At 36.1% G+C, this 26,976-nt stretch overlaps 1 protein-coding gene across 50 annotated transcripts in view; it reads left to right on the top strand.

Annotated features, from left to right (window-relative positions):
* The window catches only part of SIPA1L1 (signal induced proliferation associated 1 like 1), a 368,156-nt gene that overhangs the window by 55,333 nt on the left and 285,847 nt on the right, over positions 1–26,976 (top strand). For 6 of the 50 annotated variants that reach the window (XM_016423174.2, XM_056810714.1, XM_056810715.1 and 3 more), the window contains one exon: positions 18,480–18,518. The exons of the other annotated variants lie outside the window; for them this stretch is intronic. The gene's annotated coding sequence lies outside the window, so the exon portion shown is untranslated. The remainder of the gene's footprint in view (positions 1–18,479; positions 18,519–26,976) is intronic. 50 annotated transcript variants of the gene reach the window in all.

Here is a 26,976-nt window from a genome sequence, read left to right as displayed (position 1 = left end):
ATGGGAAGTCATTGGAGTTCGTTGAGTGTGTGTATATGTGACATAATTGGATGTATGCTTTAGGAAATCATTTTGGTGCCAGAATAGAGGATGAAACAGGTAGACCCAGCAGTAGACTATAGCAGTAGTCCAAGAGTGAGTTGATGAGAGCTTATACTCAGGTAGTGGCAGTGTCAGAAGAGAGGAGTGTTTTTTTTTTAAATTTAAAATTTAAATTATAAATATTTTTCTATGTTTACATGATTTATTTTCTTTCCCTTCCCTCTTCCCTCCCTTTCCTAGAGCTGACAAGCAATTCCACTGGATTGTACAAATGTCACTTGATACCTATTTCAAAGTCTAAACCCCAAATCACATACCCATATATACATGTGATAAGTGATGTCATATGTTTTGCTTTTGCATTTCTATTCCCATAGTTCTTTCACTCAATGTGGATATGGTATTTCCCATAAATCCTTCAAGAGTGTCCTGGCTTGTTGCATTGCTGCTAGTAGCAAAGTCCATTATACTATATTGTTCCACAATGTTTTACTTTCTGTGTACAATGTTCTCCTGGTTCTGCTCATTTCATTCTGCATCAGTTCACTGAGGTTATTCCAGTTCATATAGAAATCCTCCAGATCATCAATGCTTCTAGCACAGTAGTATTCCATCACTAGCATATACCACCATTTGTTCAGACATTCCTCAATCGAGGGACAACCCTTCATTTTCCAGCTTTTTGCCACCACAAAGAGCATGACTATGAATATTTTTGTACAAGTATTTTTCCTTAAAGCCCTTTGTGCATAATTCCATATTGCCTTCCAGAATGGCTAGATTACTTCACAGTTCCACCAGCAATGCATTAGTGTCCTGATTTTGCTGCAACTCCTCCAACATTTATTATTTTCCTTTACTGTCATATTGGCCAATTTGCTAGGTGTGAGGTGGTACCTCAGTGTTGCTCTGATTTGCATTTCTCTAATTATGAGAAATTTAGAAAACTTTTTCATGTGTTTATTGATAGTTTTAATTTCTTTATCTGAAAACTGCCTATTCATGTCTTTCGACCATTTGTCAACTGGGGAATGGCTTGATTTTTTTTTACAATTTTGACTCCTTATAAATTTGAGAAATTAGACCTTTTTCAGAGGTTTTCATCATAAAATTTCCCCCCCAATTTGTTGCTTCTCTTCTAATTTTGGGGTTGCATTGGTTTTGTTTGTACAGAAATTTTTTCATTTAATATAATCAAAATTATTCATTTTGCATTTTATAGTGTTCTCTATCTCCTGTTTGGTCTTAAATTCCTTTTTCATATATCTGACAGGTATTCTATGTTAACCTAATTTGTTTATGATTTCCCTCTTTATATTTAAGTCATTTACCTAGTCTGAGTTAATCTTGGTTGAGGGATGTAAGATATTGATCTAAACCTAATTTCTCCCATACTGTTTTCCAATTCTCCCAGCAGTTTTTGTCAAATAGTGGGTTCTTGTCCCAAAAGCTGGGATCTTTGGGTTTAATGAACACTTTTGCTAATGTCATTTACCCTAAGTCTATTTCATTGATCTACCCTTCTATCTCTAAGCCAGTACCATATAGTTTTGATGACCATTGCTTTAAAGTACAATTTGAGAACTGGTAATGCTAGGCCTCCCGCCTTCAAATTTTTTTTTTATTCATTCCCTTGATATTCTTAATCTTTTGTTCTTCCAGATAAAAGTTTGTAATGATTTTTTTCTAATTCTATTAAAAAAAAGTGTTTTGGTAGTTTGATAGATATGGCATTGAATAAGTAATTTGGGTAGGATTGTCATTTTTATTATATTAGCTCATCCTACCCATGAACAATTGATGTTTTTTTTCCAGTTTTTTAGATATAGTTTTATTTGCGTGAAGAGTATTTTGTAGTTATATTCATATAATTCCTGAATTTGTTTTGGCAAGTAGATTCCCAGGTGTTTTATCTTGTCTAGAGTGATTTTAAATGGAGTTTCTCTTTCTAACTCTTGAAGGGGATGTTTTTTGAGAGTTACTGCAAATGTGAAATCAACAGGCCTTGGCAATCTATTAGCTATGGGAGATGAGAGATAATGAGGAGTTAAGGATAAGGAGGGAACCCAAGTTGCAAGCTAGAAGGATAGAGAGAATGTTGTTCTTGACAGTATTAAAGTAGTTAGGAAGTGGAGAGGGTTTAAGGAGAGAAAATACATCCAAGTGAATCCTGTGAGATACCTATAGTTTGAGTTTGACCTGTATGAGTATCCAGCAAAGGAGACTTGAGAAACCAGATCTAATAGGAAGGAGTAGAACCAGGAGAGACAAGTGTTTCAAAAATCTAAAAGGAAGAGATTATCAAGGAGACTAGTGTAATCAACTGTGTTCAAGACTGAAGAGAAGTCAAGGAGAATGAAGATTGAGAAAAGATGAAATTTGGCAAAAAACATATCATTGGTAACTTGTGAGACAGTTTTGATGGAATGATGAGATTGGAAAGTAAGAATAAGAAAATAAAGAGTAGAGAAAATGGAGGCATTTTTTTTGTAGGTGTTCTCTTCTAAGAGTCTAGCCTCAAAGGGCAGAAGAGATATGGGGATAAGAGTAGATCAAGTGCAAGTTTTGGGGAGCTGGAGGAAATATGGGAATCCCTATAGGCAGTAGGAAAGGAGGCAGAGAGGGAGAGATTGAAGATAAGTGATAGAGTGGGTCCATATATGTTGGAAAAGACAGCTGAAGAAAGAGATAGTGGTAGGAGCCTTTTGAATGAATGAGATGAAGAGGAGAGAAGTGAGAAGTCTTGACAATTTTTTCTGTAACATATGAGACAAAGTTTTCAGCTGAGGGGGTAGGGTGTGGGGAGGAGTCCTTGAAGGTTTAAGGAGGGATATAAAGGTTTGGAAAGGCTGCTGTTGAGAGTGGGATGGTGAGTTAATAAGAGAAGTAAGGGCCCATTTAAGGTTGTTTAGCAAATTTGTTGTGTATCTAGACTGGTCCCATTTTTTTCTCTGCCATCACTTGTGTAAAAATGATGGAGGCAAATGGTAGAAGTGATCTAAATCTGAGGCTTGGTGGGGCACAGTCAGGGATATGTTAAAGGAGTCCAGGACGTCAAGAGAGGGCATGTAGAGTTGGACTGATTCACCAAGGGGCGAAGCTGGTGAAAAGTAGAGAGAGGATGTTGAGGGGAGATTAGTAACATTTAATTTTAATTAATACAAACTTTGAGTGTGTTATAAGGAATAAACATTCTTCTGGTGGTTTATGCATAGCTAACCTTATAAATTCTTCTATCAGAAACTATTAAAAGAAATTACCATACTAAATTGAGTCTTGATATGTGATATCAAAGACATATTTCTCATATTTTGGATGCTTCATAATGCTCCTTTGACTTACAAAGCTTTTGTTTAATAAGGGGATGTGAAGATATGTAAGTGACAACTGTTTATTATTTGTACTCTGAAGTTTACAATGAATTCCTCTCTTCTCAAGAGTGATAATTAACCCTAAGAATTGGATAGACTTTATTAATATTATATCCTTTGCCTTCATTATATTTTTTTGGTTAGATTTCACTTGTCAGTTCATTGTATACAAATAAATCCAAAATTGATGTGGGTCATGGTGATATTTATCTATGTTCTTATATCTGTAATTTCCATGATCAGTATATTTTTTCCTCTGCAAACACTTGTAGATATTCTTAACTTTGGAAGCTAGTCTTTATGACTATGGCCTTTCAAAATAAGTGATAAGCATTCCCTTATTTAACAAATATCTTAAAATTTTTTTTAATTTGAAAATTTTTATTTAATTAATAATTTAGAATATTTTCCCATGGTTACATGATTCATATGCTTTCCCTCCCCTCCTTACACCTCCCTTCTGTAGCCAACGAGCAACTCCACTGGGTTTTACATGTGTCATTGATCAAGACCTATTTCCATATTATTAATATTTGCATTAGGGTAATTGCTTAGAGTCTACATCCCCAATTATATCTCCATCAACCCATATGATCAGGCAGTTTAACAAATATTTTAAGAAATGTAAAGTACCTTTTCTTGCCTGTGGAGGATCTAATTTATAAAATCAAGTGTAAAAGATTGTTTTAGGATCTTTATTAAGCATTTATTTAGTTCTTGTGGTATTCTATATACTGGAAAAAGTTAAGACTGAATAAGACAGTTTCTAACCAAATAAAGGTTATACAAAAGTAGTGGATATATCCCTCCCCTCCTCTTGCTCTAATGGCTCTCTCTCTCTCTCTCTCTCTCTCTCTGTCACAAAGACACACACTTAAGAGAAAATACAATAGATACATTGGGTGCATAAGAACTACAGATAAGTGCTATTCTACATCATTTACAAAAATATTATTAGTTATGTAAATTGTTTTATGTCACATTCCTCTAACATTATTCCACACTATTTCTTCCTTTTTTCTAGTCTGATGATTATGTGGTTCCTTCTGTTTGCCAAAGCCAACTCTTCTATCCTTTGATCCTATATCTTATTATCTTTTCCAGATTGTCCCCACCAGAATCCCTACTTTCTTTCTGATCCTCAATATCTGTTAGTAGATTACTTTTCTATTGCCTACAAACATACCTAAGTCTTGACCTTAGTCCTTAAACAGTCTATACAAAATTCTGTCATGTATACCAGCTATTGTCCTATATTTCTTCCATTTTTCACAAAAATTCCTTGGAAAAAAACCTGTATAAAGTTGAAGTTTCTCATTTTCTTCTAAATGTGCTACTGGCTTTTGTCCTCATCGTTCAGTGGAAAATTTACTACTCCAAAGTTACCAGAGATCTGTTTGGCCTATTCTTGATTCTTCTCCTTGTAAGTTTCTCCAAAATATTTGACATGCCTGGATACTCTCTGGGTTTTTGTGACTCCCCTTTCTTGATTCTCCTTTTAACTGTTCAACTGCTAAATGATAGACAATAAATTTAGAGCTAGAAATAACCTCAGCATATCTAGACCAACCCACTCATTTTACAGATGAAGAAACTGAGGTCTGCAGAGATGACATTACATGGTTTGCTCAAATATCACAGATTCTAAGTAGAAGAGCTGGGAAATGACCCTAAGTCAGTGATGGTGAACCTTTTTAGAATCCAGATGCCCAAACTGCAACCCTTACACCACATGTGAGTTGTCCCCTTACCCTAGACAGGGGAGAGAGGAGGCTAGGCAGAGGAGTGGGTCATGTGAGAAATGTCCTTAGGCTTGTGTGGAGAGGGGGAAGGACACCATGCTCTGGCATGGGTGTCATAGGTTCGCCAATGTGGCCCAAGTGGTTCCTTAAATTAAATATAGTATCATAGATGTGATCTGACCAGTGAAGAGTATAGTAGGAATATCATACAGAAGGAATATCATCTTCATCCTAGTTGTTAATATTACTTTTACCATATGCTACAATCACTGTGATATTTTTGGCTTTTGTGTGACATTGTTAACTTGTATTGAATTTGAATTCCACTAAATCCTCTAGGTCCTTTTTACCTTTTTCCCATTTTGTACTTGTTCTGTAGACTTTTTAAACCCAAGCCTCCTCTATATTTCAACTTATTAGATATGGCCCTATAGTTTAACCTGTTAAGATTTTTTCAGAGGTTTTCTTGGTTACTATTGATGTTAAAAATCCTTGGCTATTCTTTGTTTGAATCACTTTTGTGTTTACCAGCCTGTGTTCTTATTCCCCTTAGGGTCTTTAAATACCAAGACATACAGACAAAACACAATTGATGAAATTAAGCAACTAGAACTTTTTTCTCCCTTCTATATCTAATACCTCAGCATTGTCAGCCATTTTTGTTTCTGCTGATTACTTCTATTTATACTTTGTATGTGACTTAAGAGGATGAAGAAAGGGAGAACTAGGGAGAAATAGCTTGGGGTACTCTGAACCACTTTTTATATCTATATCTATATCTATACTCACATGCATATTATAAAAATAAATTATAATGGTGAACTACATAAATATAGATAGAAAAACTGTTCAAAAACTGTTCGGATACTTTTGATAGATGTAATCAAAAGTATCTCCAGTAATAAAGTGAAACTCAAATGTGAACTTCCTTTCAGGGCCAGGCGCAAGGATGCTAAAGAGACTCTTATTATAAAAATAAAATATTAATTAATATATATGAGGATAAAGAAGGATTTCTAATTCTAAGGGATTCTAAATCCACCCAAATAAACTCCCTGGTTCTCACAAGGAACCGTTTCTTCTGTGTTTCACAGGCTAAGCTAATCCTCCCTGATCTGACTAACCCAAATTTATACTATCTAAATAAAAACTACTGCTATTATCCTTATAATTCTTAACTTCACCTTCAGATTATAAAATAGCAAAGGCTAGCTAGTTGAGTCTCAACAAGAATCAAGTTAGGACTCTGAGTTGGTCAGAGTCCAAACCAAAGACCAGATTTTTCTTTGGTCTTCTCAGAGTTTAACAATCTATAAAAAACCACAATAGATATTTAAGTGTTTCCCAAATTGGGAAAGGAAAACACTGAGCTCCTTCAGGCCTTTCCCTCAGACAGAGAGACAAAGATGTTACCTCCTCCATCCCTGAGAGTCTCTGAGTGTGTGCCCCGGCCAGCTGCCAGAGACCAACTCCCAACTGCCAGAGAGAGTTATTGACACAGAAACACGGTTATAACTGTCAACATCTGAAATCAACATGCTTTCTCAGTTTTGCTACAAACTCCAATTCTTTTCTCAAGCCAGCTACCTTACTTCTTATCTCTAAACTAATAAAACAATACTTAATTTCTAATATCATCCTTACTGACTTTAATAGTATAAATGAAAATAGTCCCTAGTGGTTTTTTTTTATGGTCTCTATGTATGATGGCTATCTTTATCTTTTGATCTCTAATAGGTTTGTTGCTCTGAAGTAAATGAGATTAACTTGGATTTATTTTTTCATAAGACTATGTTGATTTTTATCCTGAATTCAATACTTTGGTTTTTATTTAATTGACTTCCTGATACATTTCATTGATTCTTCTTGGCAAGTTACAAAAGACTTATTTTCTAGGTATTTGTGCTTTTTGAATCTGACCTGAGTTCAAATTGATCTGTTTGTCTGTTCTGCCATACAGTTGGACACACTGTATATTGATCTCAATATAGTGGTGTCATTTTGTTCCTCTTTGAGTATGAAAGACAACCATTTTCTTGATAGTGTTTTGTTTTGTTTTGTTTGTTTTTGTGGTTAGAATTTTTAAAAAAGGGTTGTCTTTTTAATGTAGTCAGATAGCATCATTTTCCCCTTTAACTTTGGCTTGGTTCTAAGTTAAGCTAGTTCCAGATTCTCATTTTTTGGTGGGAGGAAGATGCCTTATGGAAAACTCTTCTTTTAGTTTTTGTTTTATTGCAACTTTTCTTTTAAGTCTAGATTTTTACTCTCTCCAGACTCTGGCCTGCAAGAAAAAGAAAAAGGGGTGCAGCTGGGTAGCACAGTGGATTGAGAGCCAGGTCTAGAGACAGGAGGTCCTGGGTTCAAATGTTGCCTCAGACACTTCCTAGCTTGGGTGGTCCTGGGCAAGTCACTTAACTCCCATTGCCTAGCCCTTACCACTCTTCTACCTTGGAACCAATAGCTAGTATTGATTCTAAGGTGGAAGGTTAGGGTTAAAAAAAAAAGAAAAAGAAAATAGTTGATTCGAAAGGGGAAATGATGATTTTTATCTTCCATATTTCAAGCCAATTTCTAATTGAAAATCCCCTCCCCAAATAAATGTTGACTCTATTTTACAAATAGGTTTTGAAAAACAATATCAGAGGCATAAAATTCATGCAGAAATCTTTTGGCCTAAAAATTTTAAAAGTTTTATACAGTTTAGTGTCTTTATAAAGTCTGGAGCCATGCCTCATCCTGCATTTCTTTTGAATACAATTATTCCAAATATTTGAGAATAAAAAACACATACTACCAGGATCATTTTGCTTTTTTTTTTCCTTGTAGAGAGATTGTATATAGGGAAAACCAACTTCTCAATTTTCAGCAGTTTTCTTTATCAAAGGAGTTCATGCTCAAGTAGGCTATAAAGGAAAATTCTTTCATGAGTTTATCTTGGTTTCCTGTTAGAAAATTGATCACATGTTACAAAGGAATTGTAGTCTTCTATGCTGGCATTCTCATCAATGGATAGTACTCTTGAATTGGGACAAAGTAATAATTTCACACCATAAAGCAAGGCTTCCAAGTTGTACATAGTCCATTGTATTTAGGGAGCTTGTAGAATGTACTGCACTGAAAGTACATGGTGTAGTGGATAAAGCCAAGATCTTTGAGTTGGAGACCTGGGTTTGAGTACTGCTCAGACACTTATTAGCTATGAGACCCTGTACAAGTCACTTAGCTCCTCTATGTCTAAGTTTCCTCATTGTCTGCTGAGAAGGGGCTACTGAGGTTAATATTGATTGATATACATCTCAAGAGTTTGGCTTATGTTTAGTGCTCTTTTTTTTTTTAAATACATTTTACTTGATCATTTCCAAGCATTATTCATTAAAGACATAGATCATTTTCTTTTCCTCCCCCCACCCCCCATAGCAGACGCGTAAATCCACTGGGCATTACCTGTTTTCTTGATTTGAACCCATTGCTATGTTGATCATATTTGCATTAGAGTGTTCATTTAGAGTCTCTCCTCTGTCATGTCCCCTCAACCGCTGTATTCAGGCAGTTGCTTTTCCTCGGTGTTTCTACTCCCATAGTTTATCTTTTGCTTATGAATAGTGTTTTTTTCTCCTAGACCCCTGCAAAATGTTCAGGGACATTACACCGCCATTAATGGAGAAGTCCATTACGTTCGATTATACCACAGTGTATTAGTCTCTGTGTACAATGTTCTCCTGGTTCTGCTCCTCTCGCTCTGCATCACTTCCTGGAGGTTGTTCCAGTCTCCATGGAACTCCTCCACTTTATTATTCTTTTGAGCACAATAGTATTCCATCACCAACATATACCACAATTTGCTCAGCCATTCCCCAATTGATGGGCATCCCCTCGTTTTCCAGTTTTTGGCCACCACAAAGAGCGCAGCTATGAATATATTTTTTTTAAAATATATTTTATTTGATCATTTCCAAGCATTATTCGTTAAAGACATAGATCATTTTCTTTTCCTCCCCCCCCCACCCCCCATAGCCGACGCGTAAGTCCACTGGGCATTAGATGTTTTCTTGATTTGAACCCATTGCTTTGTTGATAGTATTTGCATTAGAGTGTTCATTTAGAGTCTCTCCTCTGTCATGTCCCCTCAACCTCTGTATTCAGGCAGTTGCTTTTTCTCGGTGTTTCCACTCCCATAGTTTATCCTTTGCTTATGAATGGTGTTTTTTTCTCCTGGATCCCTGTAAGTTGTTCAGGGACATTACACCGCCACTAATGGAGAAGTCCATTACGTTCGATTATACCACAGTGTATTAGTCTCTGTGTACAATGTTCTCCTGGTTCTGCTCCTCTCGCTCTGCATCACTTCCTGGAGGTTGTTCCAGTCTCCATGGAATTCCTCCACTTTATTATTCCTTTTAGCACAATAGTATTCCATCACCAACATATACCACAGTTTGTTCAGCCATTCCCCAATTGATGGGCATCCCCTCATTTTCCAGTTTTGGGCCACCACAAAGAGCGCAGCTATGAATATTTTTGTACAAGTCTTTGTGTCCATTATCTCTTTGGGGTACAGACCCAGCAGTGCTATGGCTGGGTCAAAGGGTAGATATTCTTTTGTTGCTCTTTGGGCATAGTTCCAAATTGCCCTCCAGAATGGTTGTATCAGTTCACAGCTCCACCAGCAATGAATTAATGTCCCTACTTTGCCACATCCCCTCCAGCATTCATTACTTTCCTTTGCTGTTATGTTAGCCAATCTGCTTGGTGTGAGGTGATACCTCAGAGTTGTTTTGATTTGCATCTTTCTGATTATAAGAGATTTAGAACACTTCTTCATGTGCTTATTAATAGTTTTGATTTCTTTATCTGAGAACTGCCTATCCATGTCCCTTGCCCATTTATCAATTGGAGAATGGCTTGATTTTTTGTACAGTTGATTTAGCTCTTTATACATTTGAGTAATTAAACCTTTGTCAGAGGTTTCAATGAAGATTTTTTCCCAGTTTGTTGTTTCCCTTCTGATTTTAGTTATATTGGTTTTGTTTGTACAAAAGCTTTTTAGTTTGATGTAGTCAAAATTATTTATTTTACATTTTGTGATTCTTTCTATGTCTTGCTTGGTTTTAAAGCCTTTCCCCTCCCAAAGGACTGACATGTATACTATTCTGTGTTTACCCAATTTACTTATGGTTTCCTTCTTTATGTTTAAGTCACTCACCCATTTTGAATTTATCTTGGTGTAGGGTGTCAGGTGTTGATCTATTCCTAGTCTCTCCCACGCTGTCTTCCAATTTTCCCAACAGTTTTTATCGAATAGTGGATTTTTGTCCCAAAATCTAGGATCTTTGGATTTATTGTATACCGTCTTGCTGAGGTCGCTTTCCCCCAGTCTATTCCACTGATCTTCCTTTCTGTTTCTTAGCCAGTACCAAATTGTTTTGATGACTGCTGCTTTGTAATATAGTTTAAGGTCAGGGACTACAAGGCCCCCATCATATATGTTTTTTTTTCATTATTTCCCTGGATATCCTTGATCTTTTGTTCTTCCAAATGAACTTTATTATGTTTTTTTTTTCCAGCTATAAATCCATGGCCTTGTTATTTTATATCTTTCTTTTTTTTTAAAATATATTATTTTATTTGGTCATTTTCATACATTATTCACTGGAAACAAAGTTCGTTTTCTTTTCCTCCCCTCCCCTTCCCCCCCCGCCCCCCCCCCCCCCCGCTTTTCCCTCTCCCAGAGCCGACGCATGATTCCACTGGTTATCACATGTGTTCTTGACTCGAACCCATTTCCCTGTTGTTGGAATTTGCATTATAGTGTTCATTTAGAGTCTCTCCTCAGTCTTATCTCCTCCAACCCTGTAGTCAAGCAGTTGCTTTTCATTGGTGTTTTTACTCCCACAGTTTATCCTCTGCTTGTGGGTAGTATTTTTTTTTAGATCCCTGCAGATTGTTCAGGGAAATTGCATTGATACTAATGGAGAAGTCCATCACCTTCGATTATACCACAATGTATCAGTCTCTGTGTATAATGTTTTCCTGGTTCTACTCCTTTCGCTCTGCATCACTTCCTGGAGGTTGTTCCAGTCTCCATGGAATTCCTCCACTTTATTATTCCTTTGAGCACAATAGTATTCCATCACCAACATATACCACAATTTGTTCAGCCATTCCCCAATTGAAGGGCATCCCCTCATTTTCCAATTTTTGGCCACCACAAAGAGCGCAGCTATGAATATTCTTGTACAAGTCTTTTTGTCCATTATCTCTTTGGGGTACAAGCCCAGCAGTGCTATGGCTGGATCAAAGGGCAGACAGTCTTTTATCGTCCTTTGGGCATAGTTCCAAATTGCCCTCCAGAATGGTTGGATCAATTCACAACTCCACCAGCAATGAATTAATGTCCCCACTTTGCCACATCCCCTCCAGCATTCATTACTTTGCATAGCTGTCATGTTAGCCAATCTGCTAGGTGTGAGATGATACCTCAGAGTTGTTTTCATTTGCATCTCTCTGATTATAAGAGATGTAGAGCACTTTTTCATGTGCTTATTAATAGTTTTGATTTCTTTATCTGAGAACTGCCTGTTCATGTCCCTTGCCCATTTGTCAATTGGAGAATGGCTTGATTTTTTGTACAATTGATTTAGTTCTTTATAAATTTTAGTAATTAAACCTTTGTCAGAGGTTTTTATGAAGATTGTTTCCCAATTTGTTGCTACCCTTCTGATTTTGTTTTTGTTTGTACAAAAACTTTTTAATTTGATGTAATCCAGATTATTTATTTTGCATTTTATAACTCTTTCTAATTCTTGCTTGGTTTTGAAGTATTTCCCTTCTCAAAGGTCTGACATGTATACTATTCTGTGTTCGCCTAATTTTCTTATAGTTTCCTTCTTTATGTTCAAGTCATTCATCCATTTTGAATTTATCTTGGTGTAGGGTGTGAGGTGTTGATCTAAGCCTAATCTTTCCCATACTGTCCTCCAATTTTCCCAACAGTTTTTATGAAATAGTGGATTTTTGTCCCAAAAGCTGGGATCTTTGGGTTTGTCATATACTGTCTTGCTGAGGTTGCTTGCCCCCAGTCTATTCCACTGATCTTCCTTTCTGTCTCTTAGCCAGTACCAAATTGTTTTGATGATCGCTTCTTTGTAATATAGTCTGAGATCTGGGACTGCAAGACCCCCTTCCTTTGTATTTTTTTTCATTATTTCCCTGGATATCCTTGATCTTTTGTTCTTCCAAATGAACTTTATTATGTTTTTTTCTAAATCAGTGAAGAAGTATTTTGGTAGTTCAATGGGTATGGCACTAAATAGATAAATAAGTTTGGGTAGGATGGTCATTTTTATTATATTGGCTCATCCTATCCATGAGCAGTTAATGTTTTTCCAATTGTTCAAGTCTAGTTTTAGTTGTGTGGAGAGTGTTTTGTAGTTGTGTTCATATAGTTCCTCTGTTTGTCTTGGGAGGTAGATTCCTAGATATTTTATTTTGTCTAAGGTGATTTTGAATGGGATTTCTCTTTCTAGTTCTTGCTGCTGAGCTGTGTTGGAGATATATAGAAAAACTGATGATTTATGTGGGTTTATTTTGTATCCTGCAACTTTGCTAAAGTTGTTGATTATTTCAATTAGCTTTTTGGTTGAATCTCTAGGATTCTTTAAGTAGACCATGATGTCATCTGCAAAGAGTGATAACTTGGTCTCTTCCTTGCCTATTTTGATGCCTTCAATTTCTTTTTCTTCTCTAATTGCTACTGCTAGTGTTTCTAGTACAATGTCAAATAGTAGAGGTGATAATGGGCATCCTTGTTTCATTCCTGATCTTATTGGGAATGTGTCTAGTTTATCCCCATTGCAGATGATATTAGCTGATGGTTTTAGATATATACTGTTTATTATTTTTAGGAATGACCCTTCTATTCCTATGCTTTCTAGTGTTTTTAATAGGAATGGGTGTTGTATTTTATCAAATGCTTTTTCTGCATCTATTGAGATAATCATGTGGTTCTTGCTGGTTTGCTTGTTGATGTGGTCAATTATGTGGATGGTTTTCCTAATATGAACCAGCCCTGCGTCCCTGGTATAAATCCTACTTGATCATGGTGAATGATCCTTCTGATCACTTGCTGGAGTCTTTTTGCTAGTATCCTATTTGAGATTTTTGCATCTATATTCATTAGGGAGATTGGCCTATAGTTTTCTTTCTCTGTTTTTGACCTGCCTGGTTTTGGAATCAGTACCATGTTTGTGTCGTAAAAGGAGTTTGGTAGAACTCCCTCTTTGCTTATTATGTCATATAGTTTGTATAGTATTGGGATTAACTGTTCTCTGAATGTTTGATAGAATTCACTGGTGAATCCATCAGGCCCTGGGGATTTTTTCTTAGGAAGTTCTTTGGTGGCTTGTTGGATTTCATTTTCTGATATGGGATTATTTAAGAATTCTATTTCCTCTTCTGTTAGTCTAGGCAGTTTGTATTTTTGTATATATTCATCCATATCCCCTAAATTGGTGTATTTATTGCCATATAATTGGGCAAAGTAATTTCTAATGATTGCCTTAATTTCCTCTTCATCGGAGGTGCTGTCCCCCTTTTCATCTTGATGCTGTTAATTTGCTTTTCTTCCTTCATTTTTTTAATTAGATTGACCAGTACTTTGTCTATTTTGTTTGTTTTTTCAAAGTACCAGCTTCTTGTCTTATTTATTAAATCAATAGTTCTATCACTTTCGATTTTATTAATTTCTCCCTTAATTTTTAGGATTTCTAATTTGGTTTTCTGCTGGGGGGTTTTAATTTGATCGCTTTCGAGTTTTTTCATTTGCATTTCCAATTGATTGATCTCTGCTCTCCCTAGTTTGTTAATATAAGCATTCAGGGATATGAATTTACCTCTGATTACCACTTTGGCTGCATCCAAAAAGGTTTGAAAGGATGCCTCGCCATTGTCATTTTCCTCGATGAAATTATTAATTGTTTCTATGATTTCTTCTTTAACTAAACAATTTTGGAGTATCATATTGTTTAATTTCCAATTGGTTTTAGATTTGGTTTTCCATGTACCATTACTAATCATTATTTTTATTGCCTTGTGATCTGAGAAGGCTGCATTTATTATTTCTGCTTTTCTGCATTTGTGTGCTATGTTTCTGTGATCTAATGTATGGCCAATTTTTGTGAATGTGCCATGTGGTGCTGAGAAGAAGGTGTATTCCTTTTTATCCCTATTTATTTTTCTCCATATGTCTATTAGTTCTAATTTTTCTAAGATTTCATTCACTTCTTTTACCTCTTTCTTATTTATTTTTTGATTTGATTTATCTAAATTTGATAATGGTTGGTTGAAGTCTCCCACTAATATGGTTTTACTGTCTATTTCTTCCTTCAATTCTCCTAGTTTCTCCATTAGAAATTTGGGTGCTATATTATTTGGTGCATACATGTTGATTAATGATATTTCCTCATTGTCTAAAGTCCCTTTTAACAAAATATAATTACCTTCCCTATCCCTTTTGATCAGGTCTATTTTTGCTTTGGCTTTATCAGATATCATGATTACCACTCTTGCCTTTCTGTCAGTTGATGCCCAGAAGGTCTTACTCCATCCTTTAATTCTGACCTTGTCGGTGTCAACCCGCCTCATGTGTGTTTCTTGAAGGCAACATATGGTAGGGTTTTGGATTCTAATCCATTCTTCTATTCGTCTACGTTTTATGGGTGAGTTCATCCCATTCACGTTCAAAGTTATGATTGTCATTTGTGGACTCCCTGGCATTTTGATATCCTTCCCTAATTCTAACCTTTTCTTCTTCGGCTCTACCTTTTTATTCCAGTGATTTACTTTGAATCAGTCCCCCTTGTCCCCTCCCTTGATGTTTCCCTTTTTAGTCCCTCCCTTTTTGTTCCCTCTACCTCCCCCCTCTCTTTCCCTCCCTTTTTGTTTTCCCTCTCCCCCTCCTCCCCCCTTGGTTTTCCCTTCTCCCTACCCTTGTTGGGTAAGATAGAATTCAAGATCCCAATGGATCTAGATGTTTTTCCCTCTCAGAGTTGATTTCCCTGAGATTAAGGTTTAAGTAAAAATCCCTCTTTTCCTCTCCTTATAGGAGTTTTCTTCCCCTCCCCTTCCCATGTGAATCTTTGTGTGAGAAAGATTATTCTATTTGGTCTTTCTTTACCCCCTATTTATACATTACATTTCCCCCCCACATGTTAGTATACATAGATTGATATAAATGTAGTCCTTATAGAAGAGAGTTTGAGTAAAAGAAGAAGATAACATTTTTCTCCTTTCCCCTTTCCTTAATATTTACCTTTTCAGGTATTCCTTGCTCTTTGATTTTCGGTATCAGACTTTCCACAGAGCTCTGATCTTTTCTTTGCAAAAAGTTGGAAGTCTTCTATTTCGTTGAATGCCCATACTTTCCCTTGGAAGTATATAGTCAGTTTTGCTGGGTAGCTGATTCTTGGTTGGAGACCCAGCTCTCTTGCCTTTCTGAAGATCATGTTCCATGCCTTACGATCATTCAGAGTAGAACTTGCCAGGTCTTGTGTGACCCTGATTGGCATTCCTTTATATCTAAATTGTCTTTTTCTGGCTTCCTGTAGGATTTTTTCTTTTGTTTGATAGCTTTGGAATTTGGCAATTACATTCCTCGGAGTTGTCTTTTGGGGGTTTAGTGTAGAAGGTGTTCTGTGAGCTCTGTCAGTGGCTGTATTACCCCCTTGTTCTAGAATCTCTGTGCAATTTTCTTTGATTATATCTTGTATCACGATGTCGAGTTTGGTGTTTATTTCTGGCTTTTCTGGAAGTCCAATTATTCTTAAATTATCTCTTCTCCCTCTATTTTCCAGATCTGTCACCTTGTCGGTGAGATATTTTATGTTCTCTTCTAATTTCTTGGTATTTTGGCTTTGCTTTATTAATTCTTGCTCTTTTACACGATCGTTGTCTTCCAGTTGCCTGATTCTGGCCTTTAAAGCCTGGTTTTCCTTTTCAGTTTGGTCACACTGGTTTTGTAGATGCGTGAATTTCTTTTGCATTATTTCCCCCTTTTCCTCCCAGAAGGCTTCCATCTTTTTGGTCATTTCTGATTCAAATTCTTCATGGGTTTGTGGAGAGTTTCCATTTCCTTTGGAAGGTTTCGGCGCATTTTCTTGTGTATCGTCTTCTATCTCCTCTGTATTTTGTATTTTGGCTCCGTAGAATGTGTCCAAAGTCGCCCCTTTCTTCTTATTTTTCTTGGGATTTTGGGGCTTCTGTGCTTCTGTGGAGTTTGCCATCTCTGAATGGGGAGGATTAGCTTTTCTTATCTCTGTCTGGTGTTTTTTTTTTTTTCATATAGAAGTGCAAAATAAAGACAACAACTAATGAAAGGAAAGGGACAGGGCCAACATTCTTTTACTGGGATTACTATATTCCCTTCTTCCTGTCTTGACCTTAAGTTTCCATTGTATATCTTCTGACTTTGGATAGGGATGGAACAAGTTGGTAAATATGGGAAGAAGTAAAAGCTGTTGGCATTGAGTGATGGAATAATTGAAACTGTTGGATATGCTCCAAACACCTGATATGGAAATACTGAAACAAAATTGCCATTACTAGTCTTTAATGTGATAATCTACTAGTTCTTTGCTTGGTAAACTTTTTTTCCAGCAGCAAATTTCTTGGGGATGAATGTAAAAGGGGGTGGGGGAAGTGTTTCTTCTTCAACTTGTGTTTTATAGAAAGGAAAGAAAGTAAAAAGTTATCATCAATTTGTTGGATGGAACTCTTAAAGGATTTACTTTCAGCCATTTGATGACCTCAGAATATCACCTTCATTTTTTGTTCTGTATAGAATTTGAAAGAAAGCTAGAAAGGAAAAAGCGAATCAAGATTGCACTGTAATATCATCTTCCCTCTTCACAAAAAGAGGATGTGTATTTTTGTGTGTGTGTTGTTTACTTCATCCTGAATTAATGGAGCTGGATGAAATAATTTTTTAAAAGTTACATCCATATTGGAAAATAATGCATAATTTAAAATGCTTTTTGTTTCAGTATTCATTTACTTCATTAACCTTCTTAATAGCTTTCAGGAAGTCTTAAATTGAAAGCTGTTTCCTTAGCGTATTTTTTTTTTCTTTAATGGGTACAGTGGCTCCCCCCCCCCCCCCTTCTATTTATCAGGGCAAAACTCTCAGCATTCATTATGATGCTTTAAAGAAAATAAATTACTTGTGGGGAAAATATTGAAAATATGTGAATCTGGGTAATCTAAATGTATATAAAAACTGGTATGTAAACTTAATTATTAATTTTAAATCTTCTAAATTATCTCTATGTTAATGAAAAACTTATCCAGAGAAATCTATTCTTAGGTTAAGCATTCTTAGTCTAGACAGTATTATGGATATATCTGTGTCTGTATGTAAGACATCAAAATTTAGCAACTTCAGGATCTGAGAAGTTATGAATTGCTTTACAAAAAAGTATCTGTGTAAATTGAACCGTGAATTTGCAGGGTAGTTAGTGTACGTGTAAATAGGACAATGAGGTCAGTTTTACCATTTATTTTAGCACTATAAGACTCACCAATGGGAGAAGAGGCCAACCATGTGGAGGGATATTTCAGAGTGAATAGACTGCAGGGTAGTTTTGATGTTCTAAAACAATGAGGGTTATGTTATTCCATTACATTCATTTTCTTTACAAATGGAAATACATTTTGTTTTAAGATATTTGCTACTATATATGAAAATGTAAGTTTTTGTCATTGACCTCTTTGGGAACATATGCTCAGTAATGGAAAGGGTACTGATAGTTTAATTATTTTCTTCAGTTATTCCAAATTATTTTCTAGAATTATTGAATCATTTTATAGTTTCACCAGTAGAATATTAGGTGCCACTGGACATAGAGGCCTAGAGTTAGGAGTTAAGATCTAGTCTTATCCAGTTCCTAGCATTATTACCTTTTATAAGTCACTTAAACTTTGCCTCAGTTTCCTCAGTTGTAGAATGGGGATAATAACTATACATACCAGGTTGTTGTGAGGATAAAATGTGGTAGTGCTTGTTAAGCAGTTAGCATAGTTTCTGGCATGTAGAAATACTATTATTATTAATCATTATTACTGTAGTTGACTTTAGCTTATGCCCCTTGGTTCATTTAAAAAAGAAAAAAGAAAGGTACACTTGAGTTGTATTTTGAAAGTTATCTTTGCTGAATTGCTCCATATATCCAAAGGTTGATAATCTGGCTGTTCATTTCATAGCTAATGAAATAAGAATTTTAGGCTGTCCTGGATTTTAGAAACCATCTAATCTAATCGTTTCATTTTTCAGATGAGGAGACCCAAGAAAGTGAACGTTTTAAGTAATTTGGTGAGTGTAGAGATTACTTTCATCTGAAGGGATTAGGGGAGGCTTTCTGAAGGGGGAAGCATTTGTGGTGAGCCTTGAAGAAAGAAAAAGATGATGACAAGCATCAATGAAGAGAAAGTCTTTTAAATAGAATAAATAACGATTATCCTTGCTTAAACTTTCTCTCCACTCAAAAGTATTCTTCACTCCACTACCAAAGTGATTTTCACTCCTTTTGCTTATTGAGTTCTGTAACTCCCTGTTTATGTAGGATTAAGACCTGCTAATAGAGTTTCTAGCTCCTTTTCTTTTCTTTTTCTTTTTTTAAATTTAGTTAATTTAGAACATTATTTCTTGGTTACAAGAATCATATTCTATCCCTCCATCCCGTACCCCCACTGTTCCTGTAGCCCACATACAATTGCACTGGGTATTACATATGTCCTTGATCTGAACCCATTTCCATGTTGTTGGTATTTGTACTAGGATGTTCATTTAGAGTCTACATCCCCAACCATATCCCCCTCGAGCCATGTATTCAAGCAGTTGTTTTTCTTCAGTGTTTTTACTCCTACAGTTTTTCCTCTGAATGTGGATAGTGTTCTTTCTTGTAGATCCCTCAGAGTTGTTCAGGGTTACTGCATTGCCACTAATGGAGAAGTCTATTACATTCGATTGTACCACAGTGTATATCAGTCTCTGTGTAAAATGTTCTCCTGGTCCTGCTCCTTTCGCCTGCGTCAATTCCTGGAAGTTGTTCCAGTCTCCATGGAATTCCTCCACTTTATTATTCCTTTGAGCACAATAGTATTCCATCACCAACATATACCACAATTTGTTCAGCCATTCCCCAATTGAAGGGCATCCCCTCATTTTCCAATTTTTTGCCAACACAAAGAGTGAGGCTATGAATATTCTTGTACAAATATTCTTATTATCTCCTTGGGGTATAAACCCAGCAGTTCTATGGCTGGATCAAAGGTCAGACAGTCTTTTATTGCCCTTTGGGCATAGTTCCAAATTGCCCTCCAGAATGGTTGGATCAATTCACAACTCCACCAGCAATGAATTAATGTCCCTACTTTGCCACATCCCCTCCAGCATTCATTACTTTCCTTTGCTGTCATGTTAGCCAATCTGCTAGGTGTGAGGTGAAACCTCAGAGTTGTTTTGATTTGCATTTCTCTGATTATGAGATTTAGAACACTTTTTTCATGTGCTTATTAATAGTTTTGATTTCCTTAACTGAAAATTGCCTATTCTTGTCCCTTACCCATTTATCAATTGAAGAATGGCTTGATTTTTGTACAATTGATTTAGCTCTTTATAAATTTGAGTAATTAGACCTTGGTCAGAGGTTATTGTAATGAAGATTGTTTCCCAATTTGATAACTTCCCTTCTAATTTTGGTTGCATTGGTTTTGTTTGTACAAAAACTTCTTAATTTGATGTAATCAAAATTATTGATTTTACATTTTGTGTTTTTTTTCTATCTCTCTTGCTTGTTTTTAAAATCTTTCCTTTCCCAAAGATCTGACATGTATATTATGTTGTGTTCACCTAATTTACTTATAGTTTTCTTCTTTATGTACAAGTCATTCACCCATTCTGAGTTTATCTTGGTGTAGGGTGTGAGATGTTGATCTAAACCTAATCTCTCCCATACTGTCTTCCAATTTTCCCAGCAGTTTTTGTCAAATAGTGGGTTTTGGTCCCCAAAGTTGGGATCTTTGGGCTTATCATAGACTGTCTTGCTGAGGTCATTTACACCAAGTCTATTCCATTGACCCTCCTTTCTGTCTCTTAGCCAATACCATATTGTTTTGATGACCATTGCTTTATACTATAGTTTAAGACCTGGTACTACTAGGACACTTTCCTTCAAATTTTTTTTTTCATGATTTCCATGTATAGCTTTGATCTTTTCTTCTTCCAAATGAACTTTGTTATGTTTTTTTTCTGAGTCAATTAAAAAGTTTGGGTAGGATGGTCATTTTTTTTTTAAACCCTTACCTTCTATCTTGGAATAAATGCTATGTATTGGTTCCAAGGCAGAAGACTGGTAAGGGCTAGGCAATGGACTTGCCCAGGGTCACACAGCTGGGAAGTGTCTGAGGTCAGATTTGAACCCAGGACCTCCCATCTCTAGGCCTGGCTCTCAATCCACTGAGCTACCCAGCTGCCCCCAGGATGATCTTTTTTATTATGTTAGCTTTTGTTAATGTTTTTCCATTTGTTTAGATCTAGTTTTAATTATGTGGGAAGTGTTTTGTAGTTGTGTTCATGTAGTTCCTGTATTTGTCTTGGTAGATAGATTCCAAGGATTTTATATTGTCTAGGGTGATTTTAAATTGGGATTTCTCTAATTCTTGCTGCTGAGATATGTTGGAGATATATAGAAATGCTGATGACTTATGTGGGTTTCATTTTGTATCTTGCAACTTTGCTAGTTGTTGATTATTTCCACTAGCTTTTTAGTTGATTCTCTAGGATTCTTTAAGTAGACCATCATATCATCTGCAAAGAGTGATAGGTTGGTCTCCGCATTGCCAATTTTAATAACTTCAATTTCTTTTTCTTCTCCAATTGCTATTGCTAGTGTTGCGAGTACAATGTTAAATAATAGAGGTGATAATGGGCATCCTTGTTTCACTCCTGATCTTAATGGGAATGCATCTAGTTTATCCCTATTGCAGATGATATTTGCTGATGGTTTTAGATAAATACTTTTTTTTCTTAGGAAAGGATTTTCTATTCCTATACTTTCTAGTGTTTTCAATAGCAATGAATGTTGTATTTTGTAAAAGGCATTTTCTGCATCTTTTGAGATAATCATGTAATTTTTGTTGGTTTCTTTGTTGATGTGGTCAATTATGTGGATGGTTTTCCTGATATTGAACTGTCCTTGAATTCCTGGTATAAATCCCACCTGATCATAATGAATAAGCCTAATGATGATGCATAATTATCCTAAACAAATTCAGGAAAGGAACTTGCCAACACCTAAAATCAAGAAAGTGGATCTTTTTGGAGAAGGTGCTGTAAAGATGCCTGAAGAAGCTACACAATGCATCAAAAGATCCAGAATGAACTTTGGTCTATAATGAACTGAACTGAAGTGGATTGAACATACTTATTCTGAATGTAAACTCTTATGCCAAAGGGGACTGTCCCCATTTGGCATTTTGTCAGTGTGTATATCAATCAGTTTTTGTATTTGACTCCCATCTCTAACTATTGTAACTCCCTCTTAGAAAAATTTAATATTGTATGTTCTTTTAGCTAGAAGGTATTTAGATTTATGAGGTAGTTATATTTAAATGATCCATTGGGGAAACGTGTCTCCCAAAGGATCACAGGGGGATTATGTCGAGGAAGCTCATCCCCTTCCCTTCCTGAGTAACTTTACATGTCCATCAAAAATTCCTGACATACCACAGTTGCACCAGGTTTGTGTCTGTGCATGTTCTGTATGTCAATAAAAGTTAAGGTTTGTGGGAGAGACAGGGAGGACCAAGGAGAATACCATGGAAGAAGCATGGGGAGAAGAGACAGCAGGCAGGTCGGGGGAATGAGAAAGAAACTGGCAGGCTAGGGAGTATGGGGTCGCTTAGGAATGATTTTCTCTCTCTCTCTCTCTCTCTCTCTCTCTCTCTCTCTCTCTCTCTCTCTCTCTCTCTCTCTCTCTCTCTCTCTCTCTCTCTCTCTCTCTCTCCCTCCCTCCCTCCCTCCCTCCCTCCCTCCCTCCCTCCCTCCCTTACCTTCTGTCTTGGAGCCAATACCCAGAAGACTGGTAAGGGCTAGGCAATGGGGGTCAAGTGACTTGCCCAGGGTCACACAGCTGGGAAGTGTCTGAGGCCAGATTTGGACCTAGGGCATCCCGTCTCTAGGTCTGGTTCTCAATCCAATGAGCTACCCAGCTGCCCCCAGGAATGATTTTCTACCAATCCTAATAAATATTAAAATATATATCTCTGGGTAGAAAGAAATATTATTTAATTTTAATTATTACAATGACTTGCTGGAGTCTTTTTGCTAGTATTCTGTTTAAGATTTTTGCATCTAAGTTCATTAAGGAGATTGGTCTATAGTTTTCTTTCTCTGTTTTTGACCAGCCTAGCTTTGGAATCAGTACCATATTTGTGTCATAAAAGGAATTTGGTAGAACTTCGTCTTGGCTTATTCTGTCAAATAGTTTGTATAATATTGGGAATAGTTGTTCTTTGAATATTTGATAGAATTCACTTGTTAATCCATCAGGCCCTGGTGATTTTTTCTTAGGGAGTTCTTTGGCTTGTTCTATTTCTTTTTCTCATATGGGATTATTTAAGAATTCTATTTCTTCTTCTCTTAATCTAGGCAATTTATATTTTTGTAAGTAATCATCCATATCACCTAGATATTTTGCCATATTTGTTGCCATATAATTGGGTGCAATAGTTTTTAATGATTGCCTTAATTTCTTCTTCATCACAGGTGAGGTCTTCCTTTTCATCTATGATACTGCTAATTTGGTTTTCTTCTTTCCTTTTTTTTATTAGATTGACCAATACTTTATCTATTTTATTTGTTTTTTCAAAATACCAGCTTCTAGTGTTATTTATTAATTCAATAGTTTTTTTACTTTGATTTTATTAATTTCTCCTTTAATTTTTAGGATCTCTATTTTAGTTTTCATCTGGGGATTTTTGATTTGTTTGTTTTCAAGTTTTTTGATTTGGATGTCCAATTCATTGACCCTATGCCCTCCCTAATTTGTTAATATATGAACTCAGGCATATAAATTTCCCCCTGAGTACTGCTTTGGCTGCATCCAATAGATTTTGAAAGAATATCTTATCATTGTCATTTTCTTCAATGAAATTATTAATTCTTTCTATGTTTTGTTCTCTAACTGCTTTTAGAGAATCATATTATTTAATTTCCAATTAATTTTTGATTGCCTCTCCATGTACCCTCACTGATTATTATTTTATTCAATTATGATCTGGAAAGGTTGCATTTATTATTTCTGCTTTTCTGCATTTGTTTACCACGTTTTTATGCCCTAGTACATGGTCAAGCTTTGTGAATGTACCATATGCAGTTGAAAAGAAGGTGTATTCCTTTTTGTCCCTATTTATTGTTCTCCATATATCTATTAACGCTAATTTTTCTAAGATTTCATTTACATCTCTTTCCTCTTTCTTATTTTTTGTTTTGATTTATCTACATTTGATAGTGTTAAGTTCAGGTCTCACACTAGTATAGTTTTACTATCTATTTTCTCCTTCAACTGCACTAGTTTCTCCTATAGAAATTTGGATGCTATACCATTTCTTGAACGCATGTTGATTACGGATATTTCCTCATTGTCTAGACTGCCTTTTTTCAGGATGTAGTTAATATAGGAATATTCGTTTGGTATGTCTGTGTGAGAGAGTTTGGGTGCAAGGAAATGAAATAGTATGATAAAGACCTGTACTGTTTGCTGTGATATAAGTGAAGATGAGGGGATATTAATATGAAAGATGTTAAGGAGATAGAGACTTGGCAACAAATCTGATTTTATTGGTGAGTGATGCTCTTATAGAAATCGAGAAATGAGGTGTACGTCTAGATTTAGAAGGACTCATCTTTCTGAGTTCAAATTATGTCTCAGGTACTAACTGTTACCCTGGGCAAGTTTGTCTCCAGTTTCTTCATTTGCAAAATGAGCTGGAGAGGGAAATGGCAAATCCTTCCAGTATCTTTGCTAAGAAAACCCCAAATGGAGTCATAAAGAGTTGGACAAAACAACAACTGGATTTAGAGGAAAGATGAAGTTTATTTTAGGTATTCTGAATCTGACATGCCTATGGGATTTCCATATTGAGACATCTTGTAGGCAAGTTGGAGATAAAGAATTGGATATTTGGAGAAGGGCTGGATATAGACAGCTGGTACTAATTTGTTTAGAGATGATAGTTTATTTTGGGGTGGTAATGAGGTCATAAGAGAGAAAATATAGAGATAAAAGAATAGGGACTAGGACATGGTTTTTAGGTATATCAGTTTATATATTCCTCCAAAGGAGGCCAAGAAGTGACCATGTAGGAAGAGAATGATCATATATCAGTACCATAAAAAGTTCAGATTGTAGAAAGAATTGGGAGTCTGGAGTCAGTATGGTAAATACCCAAGTGCTTAAGAAAGATGAGACCATTGAATTTAGCAATAAAAAGATCATTTCTGACCTTGACTGAGCTATTTTGGGGTGGTAATAGAAGCCCTATTGTAAGGAATTGAAAAGTGGGAGGTTAGAAAGTAGAAGCAAGGAATATAGACATGTGGTATATGCCTGGCTTTAAAGCTAGAACCTCCTTAGTTCAAGTTTGATATGGGAAGAAAATAAGGCAGTTGGAATTCACTGAATATTTAATAAAAGAAGAAATTCTACTTTTGCTTCAACATAGCAAGATTATATACAATAAGGATTCAGTGGCACAAAGCTTCCTTTTCTGGACTTGCATCCTCCTCATTTCCATTTGGAAACTTGGCTCATCAAACCATTATCAGAATAGAGTGACTCATTTGGCCCCAGGTCCCCACTGTCTGGGAGGTCCTAGCTATATGAGGCTGGGACCTTTTTTTGCCCCTAGACTAGGAAGCCCATTAGGGAGACTGGGGTCAATTAGGTAGTATATGGGGAGGAAGCTGAGTCAGGAAAATGCTGTTCCTTTCACTTCAGCTTTTTCTATTACTTTGATGATTCTAAGGCAGAAAAATAGAGGTGTAATAGGTAGTGTAAGGTAAAAGTTTTCTCTTTTTTTCTATGCTCCCTTGGTGACTTCTTCAGCTCTTCTGGGTTAATTATCTTTTCTAGGCAGATAAGTGAGAGTTCTCCATATTGGGCCCTAATCTCTTACCTGAGGTCTAGTTACATAGTCTTATAACTGCCTAAAAGTCATTAACGAAATGCCCCATGAATATCTCAAATTCAGCATGTTCCAAACAGAAAGAATTATTTAACACTTCTTCCCCCCCCAAAAATAAAATAAAATTTAAAAGCTTTCCCTTTTATTGAATTTCTGTAAAGCTTTTCTATTCCTATTGAGGGTACCTTTCTTCTTTTAGCTTCTGCAGTTGATAGCCTCAGTATCACCCCTGATTCCTCATTTGTATTCGCCCTACATGTCCAGTCAGCTCACCAAATCTTATTGCATCATTCTCCATAGCATCTTGGTTATCTGACCTCCATAACACTGGTTCAGACTCTTATTACTTGCCACTTGGACTGTTTTGGCCTTCTGTTTTGTTGCATTGCTTCTTGCCCCACAACTTCCAAAGCGCTTTCCCTTAAATCCAGATTTGACCATGTCATTCAGCCACTCAGTCTACTCCCTTTTATTAAATGTTTTTATTGTTATTTGTAATGAGCAAGTTGTTTTACTGAGGTTTTCAAGGTATCTTGAATTCCTAAATGGCTAATACAATGGGATTCCTTCATAATATTGCTTTTGGGAAACTGTGCTAATTAATGTCTATCATAAAATATTTGATTTTGCACATGCAGTTATATTTTGGGATGTAAATTGATTTACTCTCTCCACATAAATGTAACAGTGAGCTGAGTTAGGGGATTCAAGCCTACATATTATATATTTGTCTTGGAATTTAAGAATGCTATAACCATTGATGCTTTTCACCATCAATAAAATTATCTTTCACATTTCACATGCATAAAGTGATGATAGCTTATACCATATTGTCCTGTATTTTTAAAAGATGAGTAGTGAGCAAAGTAAGGCAGCTGGAAGAGGCCAGAGTGCAGTCCCCAGCTGGGAAGAGATTTCTTTAAACCTCCATGGAGCTTGTATTGAGTTGTAGAGCAGACACATTAAACTACTGCTTTGACACAGGTGGATCTCTTGTGTTCTGAAGACCTCCTGACTTCTAGAACTAGTGCAGATGGAGTGTGCTGCTTGAGATGAAGAGTGGACTTTGTGAATTTAAGTGAAATAAAGGGAGTTAGAGTTAAAGCAAGAAAAGAACATTTTTACTCTAGTAATATGTTTGTTTTTTTTTTTTGGATATAGCTAATACTGATGCTCACTCAGCGTGTGGGGGCCTAAAGTCAGAAAGACTAATCTTCAAATCTGTTCTCAGACACTTACTATCTGTGTTTCTGGAGAAATCACTAACCCTTTTTGTCTCAGTTTCCCTATCTGTAAAATTAGCTGAAGAAAGAAATGGCCAACCTCCGCAGCATCTTTGGCACAAAAATGACAGTCATACACAACTGAACAACAAAAATAAATGCTATAAACCATGAATAAATCAAGTTTTTAGCCTTCCTGTTGTCTTCCCCCCGCCCCCCCCCCCCCCCCCCCCGTTTTGATATTTGGGAAAAAATAATTCTCTCTTCCTGAGCTAACCAAATTTTCTCTGTGGTTGAAGATGAAAGTGTAGTTTCTTGTTTGTAAAAAAGTGAAATATTTCCAAAGAGTAGCACTGTTTT

Source organism: Monodelphis domestica, chromosome 1 (genome assembly GCF_027887165.1).
Source record: "Monodelphis domestica isolate mMonDom1 chromosome 1, mMonDom1.pri, whole genome shotgun sequence".
In the NCBI taxonomy this organism is placed as follows: Eukaryota; Metazoa; Chordata; class Mammalia; order Didelphimorphia; family Didelphidae; genus Monodelphis; species Monodelphis domestica.
Note: the sequence above shows the minus strand (reverse complement) of the source record. Positions and strands in the feature narration are given on the sequence as shown.